The following is a 9,289-nucleotide window of genomic DNA, read 5'->3' as shown; positions in this document are numbered from 1 at the left end:
AACGGCTGCCTTCATGATGGTTAGAACTGAACAGGCTGACTTAGCGGTACTGTGAGTTTGTTTTGGGGAGAGGCCCCAGCAGGGGGTCAGAGAGGTTTTGGGACGGCGAGGCTCCATGCTGTGATATCGTGTGTGGAATGTTTTACTGCTGTGGTAGACTGGATAAACGGCTTGTGGGAGATGGTCCTCTGGTGTCTGAATGAATGGTTTACTTCTTCTGCCTTCTATGTGGAGAGTCTCGTATACTTTGTGATACAGAACTACATAGGCATTTTGACAAATATCATCTACACTGTTATCACTGCCTTACTGTTTCACCAGGTCACATTACTTTTATACAGTGACCTCTCTCATTCTGGTAAATATGCTTCAATTAACAAGTCTGAGATGGCGTTGGATCTTCATCCAGGTCACATATGCTACACTGGCTAACTGTGATGTCCTAAGATTCTCCATCTTCGGTCTGGTTCTTTTCTTTCTCTAAGACTATTGCACTTGGTGATGTTATCAGCTCCCATGGATTCCATTATCATTTCTATGCACATGGTTCATGGATTATTTATACAACTCTAACCTCTCATCTGACTTCCAGTATTGCCAAGTGCCTATCTGATGGACTGAAAGTGCCACAGATATCTTAAATACCACATGTCTAAAGCAGAACTTATTATTTTCAACCCGCTCCACCTAAGCCTTCTCCTCTTTTTAACTTCCTTGTTAAGGAAGGGAAGAGAGGGAAAGGATGAGGGGCAAGGGAATAAGCATTTATAAAGTGTTTACTATTTGCCAGATACTGTGCTAAGCACCTTTTACAAATAATTCATTTGATCTCCAATTTAAGTTGAGAAAACTGAGGCAAACAGAAGTTAAGTGACTTATCCAGGGTTATATAACTACTGTCTGAAGTCATATTTGAACTTAAGATTTCCTTGATTCCAGGGCAGCTAGGTGGTACAATGGATAAGAGTGTTAGAGTCAGGAAGATCTGAGTTCTTACCTGGCCTCAGACACTTAATAGCTGTGTGTCCTTGGGCAAGCAACTTAACCCTGTTTGCCTCAGTTTCCTCATTTGTAAAATAAGTTGAAGAAGGAAATGGCAAACCACTCTGGTATCTTTGCCAAGAAAACCCAAAATGGGATCACAAAGAGTCAGGCATGACTGAAGCAACAATAAGTTTATTGTTGTCTTAACTCCTGACTGGGTGCTGTATCCACTGTGCCACCAGCTGCCACTGTTGAGGGCATCCATCATCCAGACTCCCAATCTAGGGGTCATCCTCAATTCTTTTTTCTCTGATCCACTCCCTGACCTCCAAATCCAATCAGTTGACAAATCCTGTTGATTTACCTTCGAAACATTTCTCTTACGGTTCCTCTCTCCTCTGAAGCTGCCGCCATCCTGGGACAGGTCCTCATAATCTCATACCTGGACTACTATAACAGTCTTGTGGTAAGTCTCCTCGCCTCAAGCCTACTATAGATCATAATCCCCTCACTTGCCAAAGTGATCATCTAAAGCGCAGGGCTAATCATGTCATCTCCCATTCAATAAACTTCAGTGGCTCCCTATTGGCTCCTGAACCAAGTACCGAATGCCATTTGCTTTTTAAACCCTTCACAATCTGGCCTCTTCCTACCTTTTCAGTGTTCTCACATTTTATTACCCTCTACATACTCTTAAAATCCTGCAAGCCTGGCCTGCTACCCCGCAGCTTAGCGGTGCAGTGGATAGAGTGCTGGGCTTGGAGTCAAGAAAACATGAGTTCAAATCTGGCCTCAAAAACTTACTAGCTGTGTAATCTTGGACAAGTAACTTACCCTCTACTGCCTCAGTTTCCTCAACTGTAAAAGGGGGGGATAATAATAGTATTTATCTCCCAGGGTTGTTGTAAAGATCATGAGGTTCTTGTGAAGTGTTTGACATAGTACCCGGCATATGGTAGGTGCTTAATAAATCCTCATTTTCTTTCCTTCCTTTGCACATGATGCTCCATCTATTCACTCCGTGCCTTTTCACTAGCTGCTCCCCATGCTTGGATTTCTCTTTCCTTGTCTTTTTCTTCTGGCTTCTTTCAAGACTTAATCCAAATCCCTCATCTTTTCCCAGTTCCCATTCCCCCGGCCACACCTCCATCCCTCTCTCACCCAGGGTCTTCACTCTGAGATTAATTCCAATTTACCCAATCTCTATCATGTTAATTGTTGGCATGCTGTCTCCTCCATTATGTGAGTTCTTTGAAGGCAGGAACTGTTTTTGCCCTTCATTGTAACCTCAGTGTTTGGCACAGAGTTTAATCAGTGCTTGTTGACTCGACATGGACCTTTTTTGATTGCCTGATTAGACTGTTGACTCATACTGAACTTGTCATGCCATTTCTCAGAGTCTATCTCTAGTATGAGGAAGGTTGGCAGGTCTATAGATATCAGGAGTTGTTGTGGAGTTGTTTGGTCGTGTCTGACTCTTCTTGGCCCCATGGACTGTATGTGGCATGCCAGGCCCTTCTATCCTCTACTGCCTCCCAAAGCCTGTCTGAGCTCATGTTCATAGCCTCCACGACATTATCTATCCATTCTCATCCTCTGCCATCCCCTTCTCCTTTTACCTTCAATCTTTCCCAACATCAGAGTCTTTTCCAATGAGTCCTGTCTTCTCATCATGGGGCCAAAGTATTTAAGCTTCAGTATTTGTCCTTCCAATGAACAGTCTGAATTAATACCTTTAAGTATCAACTGATTTGATCTCCTTGCTGTCCGAGGGACTGTCTGTCACCACAACATGTGAGTAGAGCACATGAGAACTAGACAGGATACAATGAGAATGTCTTAAAAGTCTAGAGGAAACAATGATACGTTAGTCCATGATGTGATGCTTGTGACTATGGAAGCAAGAAGCAGTGACAGCCAATGTAGGGTACACAAGCTACCAGAAGAAAAATTTTCAGGAGGCGGTTTAAGTCAGACAAAGTGCTCACTCCTCTCTTTGCTATCCCTGTCCTCTGAGCCTCCAAGCTGTTATATTTCATTCACCTTTGAACACTGGTCATTATCCTCAGTCTTCTGTCTCAGTCACCAGGATATTGGTGTCTTACAATTAGTATGATAGCTGATCTCAGCTTCATTCATGTATTATGGCTATTCTTAAACTTTGATTCCTACCTGTTATGAGAATTAACCTGTCCCCTGCCTGGGATTTCCTTAGTTACTAACACATGACAGTATTCCCTTGGGTGGAGCCCAACAAGTTCTGGCAGGCGGATGAATCCAAGTCCTCCAAAAACTGATCCACAAGGGCAGGAGTATTCCATGAGAAATCCTAAAGTAGAATGCAGAAGTAGTTGGTACAGATCTCTTTCCTCTGCTAAGTATAGAAAATGTTGGTTTAAAAACTCCTTGAGCATGAATTACTTCTAAAGTGTAGGACTCACCATGTTACTCCAAATAAACTCCAATAATTCTCTATTGCTTGTAAGATCAAATATAAGATTCTCTGTTTAGTTTTTTTTTAAGGTTTCCAAACAGCACCCAGTGCAGGGCAACCCCAGAAACCTGGAAATGGCAAGGGTCCTGAAACATATCAGGCCATAAATCTGACAATTCCTCCAGAAGGTGGATCCTAGTCCTAGCCCCTGCACTCAGGGCCAAGCAGTGTTTGACCCAAGCTTGACCCAACCACAAGCTCTAGAAACTGAGATGGGAGAGATGTTAACAAACGAAAATGCCAAACACAATAGAGATCAACCACAACAAATCCAAGTATGGCCTAAGAGAAAAAAAAAATGCCTAAGAGTACCTGGAAAAAAGGAAACAGGAAATACAAAATGGAATAGCTAGGAAGAAAAGAATGGCAAATACAATTAATTTAGAATTGACAGTAGGAAATCTTACCCAAGAACTGAATGCCCTGAAAACTAGAATAAACTCAAAAGAAAACAACACCTTGATGAGGCAATAATAAATATCAAAAAAATTTAAAAAATTGAAAAAAAAACCCAGAATATAAGGGATATTTAAAAACTAACCTGGAAAACACATCAAGGAAAGACAATATATAAAGAATCACTGGACTACCTGAAAATCAAAACAAAAACAAAACAAACTTTGATACCATATTTCAAGAAATCATAATTAAAAACTCTCCAATTCTGATGGTAAAGTCATCAAATAAAGACCCCACCAGTCACCTCCTGAAAGAAATTCCAAAATGAAAATTGCTAGCAACGTCATAGCCCAAATCCAGAGATATTAGATCAGAGAGTTCAGGTGTAAGAGGGCCACAGCCACAGAGGACTCATTACCACAAACTTGGCAACCACCACAATAAAGAATGGGAACTTGGGCAACAATATTCCAAAAAGCAAAAGATAAAGTCTTAAAACCAAGAATAACCTATCTGGCAAAACTGAGTATAATCCTATAGGAGGGAAAATGGCTCTTTGATGAAATAGAGGATTTCCAAGCATTCCTAATGAAAAGGCCAGAACTAAGCAGATACTAGGAAACAGAAATTCAGGAGTCTAGGAAAATATAGAAGGGAATACATATTTGATCAATTTAGAAGGAACTATGCAGGGAGTATGAAGAGCCTTCCTCCTTTGATTCATGTTCACTATATCTTTGCCTACAAAAAGAAAAATAGATTACTTCAAGTAAATTTGAAAAATTCTAATTAATTTTTTAAAAAACGTAGCAGAAAAGGTAAGGCAATGGACTAGAAATCAGAAAATCTGAGTTCAATTCCGGTCTCTGTGACCCTGGCCCTGGACAAGTCATATTACCTACTTGGGGCTCTCTTCTTAACTATTAAATCAAATTATACTGGATGACCTCTAATGATCTCCTCAGGCCTAAAAGTCTAAGTTCTATGCATATTAATGTAGATAAAAAGCAATGTGTGATGAGAAGTTTAAGATAATAATTTCTTTGTAGTTTTTGTGATAAAAGATAAAAACAAGCAGAATAAATCAACTCATTCCACATGATAGTCCTTCAAATACCTTAGGCAACTACCATGTCTCCTCTTAAGTTTTCTTTTACCTCATATGATATAGTTCTGAATATATCCCTTGTATATTTCTTCTTTTTAGATTTGGTCCAGTAGATGGGCCTGGTGAGATAATTTTGAGTTTTTTTCTTCCAATATTTTAGCTATCATTCTCAATTTTGTGTCATTCATAAATGTTAATTATTATTTTTATTTATTTCATCAAATATTTCCAAATTACATGTAAAAAAATTAACAATTTTTTTTATCTTTGGGCTATAGGCTTTATTTTTTAAATAATATTTTACTTTTTCCCAGTTACAAGTAAAGGCAATTTTTAACATTCATTTTAGTTTTTGAATTCCAAATTTTCTCTCCCTCCCTCACTTCCCCCCTTCCTGAGACAGTACACAATTTGATATAGGTTATATCTCTAACAATCATTTTGATTTAACAATCATTTTGAAAATTTTTAAATTCTAAATTCTTTCCCTTCTGACCCCCCTCTTTGAGAAGGCAATCTGATATTGATTATATATGTGAGGTCATTCAAAACATAATTTCCAGAAATATTAGCCATGTTGCAAGAGAAAACATAAACAAAACAATAAAAATAAAGTTTAAAAAAGTATGCTTCAATCCATATTCATTGCTCATCAGTTCTCTCTGGAGCTGGATGACATTTTTCATCATGGGTCCTTTAGAATAGTCTTGGGTCATTGTCTTGATCAGAGGAGCTGGGTCTTTCAATCAGTTGATCATCCTCACAAAATTGCTGTTACTGTGTATGACATTCTCTTGATTCTGTTCACTTCATTCTGCATGAGTTTAAGTTTTCCCAGGTTTTTCCAAAACTATCCTGCTTGTCATTTCTTACAGCACAATAGTACTCCATCACAATCATATACCACAACTTGTTCAGTCATTCCCCAATTGCTGTGTATCTGCTCATTTTCCAATTCTTAGCCACTACAAAAAGAGCTGCTTATGAATGTTTTTCTACAAATAGGTCCTTTTCCCTTTTCTTTGGTCTCTTTGGGATACAGATCTAGTAGTGCTATTGCTGGGTCTCAAGGTATGCAGAGTTTTATAGCTCTTTGGGCATAATTCCAAATTGTTCTCCAGAATAGTTGGATCAGTTCACAATTTTACCAATGGTGCATTAGTATCCCAATTTTTCACAGGGCCTCCAGCATCTGGCATTTTCCTTTTCTGTCATGTTAGCCCATTGGACAGGTGTGAGGTAACATCTGAATTCTTTTAATTTGCATTTTTCTAATCAGTAGTGATTTAGAGTATTTTTTCACGTGACTATTGATTGCTTTGATTACTTCTTCTGAAAACTGGCTGGTCATATCCTTTGACTATCAACTGTGGAATGGCTCTTATTTTTATAAATTTGGCTCAGTTCCCTATATGTTTGAGAAATGAAGCCTTTATCAGAGAAACTTACTGCAAAAATATTTTCCCAGTTTCGCGTATTCCTTCTAATTTTGGCTGCACTGGTTTTGTTTATGCAAAACCGTTTTAATTTCATATAACCAAAATTATCCTATTTTACTTCTTGTAATCCTTTCTATCTCTTGTTTGGTCATATACTTTTCCCTTATCCATGGATCTAACAGGCAAATATTTCCATGCTCTCCCAATTTACTTATTTCACCCTTCATGTCTAAATTACTTTATCAATTTTGACCCTATTTTGGTATGAGATGTCAGTCTATGCCTAGTTTCTGCCAAATTACTTTCCAGATTTTCCAGCAATTTTTGTCAAATGTTGAGTTCCCAAAAACCTGGATCGTTGGGTTTGTCAAATGCTAAATTACTATGGTCATTTAGTACTGTGTATTGTCTACCTAATCTATTCCATTGATCTGTGATTACTACTTTGTGATACAGTTTGAAATCTGGAACTGCTAGGCTGCCTTTCTTTGTATTTTTCTTTTCATATATTCTGTTGATATTCTTGATCTTTTGTTCTTCAAGATGAATTGTTACTATTTTTTCTAGCTCTAGAAAACAATTCTTTGGTAGTCTGATTGGTGAAGCACTGAATAAATTAGCTTAGGTAGAATTGTCATTTTTATCAAATGTCTCAGACTACCCATGAGCAATTAATATCTCTAATTGTTTAGATATATTTCTGTCAAAAGCGTTTTGTAATTTTGTTCACATCCCTGGGCTTGTCTTGGCAGGTAGATTCCCAAGTATTTTATATTGTCTGTTATTTTAAATGTAATTTCTTTATCTCTTCTTGTTAGGTTTTGTTTGTAGTATGTAGAGATGCTGATGATTCATGTGGGTTTATTTTATATCCTACAACTTCGCTGAAGTTGTTAATTGTTACAACTAGTTTTTTTAGTTAATTCCCTAGGGTTCTTTAAGTATGCCATAATATCATTTGCAAATGCTGATAGTTTTGTTTTTACTCTTTCAGTTTCTTTTTCTTGTCTTATTGTTAATAACTAGCCTTTCTAATATAATACTGAATAAAAGTAGTGATAACGGACAACTTTGCTTCACTCCTTATCAGGAAGTCTGCCACTCCAACTTGTTAAGCATACTATTTATAGCATTAAGCCTTTCAATTTGAAAACATGAAAAAGACTAGACTAAAAACAACCATACAGGATGCCCGTAGAGACCTCCCACCAAGTTGACATTTATCCAGTAGCCTTTGGGTAGTATCTTTCAACCAGGTGACAATTCCTACTTCTCCAGCAACTCCAACTTTATTCTAAAATGACCGAGCATTACTCATGCTCTTACACCTTCTCAAATAGAAAGATCCGCTGAATAGGAATGAATTAAAAATATTAAGTTATTGCTGTGTATCAAGGGTTATAATATGCACTGGGGATACAAATTAAAAAAGGAAGACAGGGGCAGCTAGGTGGCATGGTGAATAGAGCACTGGCCTTGAGAGTCAGGAGGACCTGAGTTCAAATCTGGCCTCAGACACCTGACACACTTAACTAGCTGTGTGACCTCAGGCAGGTCACTTAACTCCAACTGCCCTGCCCTCCCCTCTAAAAAAAAAAAAAAAGGAAGACAGTAGGAAGAAAAATAATAAAAATTCTCCAATGACCTCAGTTTTAGTGTTTTTGGCATGGAAATGGCTAGAATTTTAAGCTTATCCTAATTGATATGGGGAGGGGAGGGGATTCCAATGTGGTTATCTGGTATATTAATTATCCTTCCCATATCTCTATCTTCAGCAAATCTGATTAATTTCTTTTCCATTAAAAAGAAACATGTTGATATATGCTTCAATGTATGTTCAAATATATACAAAAATATTATATAAATTTAAGTTTGTGTAGCACCCCATAAGGCACTTTGCCTACAACATCTTTATGAAGTAGGTAGTACAATCATTTCCATTTGGCTCCAGAGAACTGAAGTTTATGTTATACAAGTGCTCCACGACCAAGACTTGAACCTCAATCTTTCTTGACTAGGAGTCTAGTGTAGTCACACCAAAACACACTGGCCTACCTCTGTTGCTCATGAATAGCAGATGCAATTATTTGAATGGCTTTGTCCACAAGCGGACTACTTTCAACACTCAGCCTAAGCAAATACTTCACTAGTACTTCCTAGTAACTTTTATCATGATATGGAAGTTACCGAATTGTTAAGAATGAGCTCCTGGAAAGTCTTTAGAATTCCACATTATAATTATCTGAGCACTGGAGGAAACTATGGCCTGTGTGGGTAAAAAAAAAAAAATAAAACTAATTTATGCTTTCAAATTGCAGATCCAATTGGCTCAGGGGATAGAGCACTAGGCACCTGAATTCAAATGTGACCTCAGACACTTACTAGCTCTGTGACCTGGGCAATTCAATTAATGTCTGTTTGTCTTAATCCACTTGAGAAGAAAATGATAAAACCACTCCAGTATCTTTGCCAAGAAAACCCATGGACAGTATTGGTGTGCTATGGTTCACTGGGTCATGAACTGGATACAACTGAATGGCTGAACAACAATGCTTTCAAATCATAATCAAGATAAATGTCTATGGTTCCATGGTTCAGAAACACAAATGCTCAATTTAACTTTGATTTGGAAATCACTGCTATCTTTTTGCTTCATATTCTATTTTGTTTTATATCACTTGAGGTTCATGGGCAAGCCCAATTCGACCAGTGAACAAATCAGTAGATTATATCCATTTTGTTTAAATAGAACACCTATTCATCTAGCTAGTAGCTACTACCTTGAGAGGCTTTTAACATACCCAGACAGCACTTATTGACCCTAGGGAAACAAATTACATATACCTTTAATTCTGAAACAAAATA

This window comes from Trichosurus vulpecula, chromosome 9 (assembly GCF_011100635.1).
Source record: "Trichosurus vulpecula isolate mTriVul1 chromosome 9, mTriVul1.pri, whole genome shotgun sequence".
Taxonomy (NCBI): Eukaryota; Metazoa; Chordata; class Mammalia; order Diprotodontia; family Phalangeridae; genus Trichosurus; species Trichosurus vulpecula.
The sequence above is the reverse complement of the archived record's forward strand: the minus strand, read 5'-3'. Positions refer to the sequence as shown.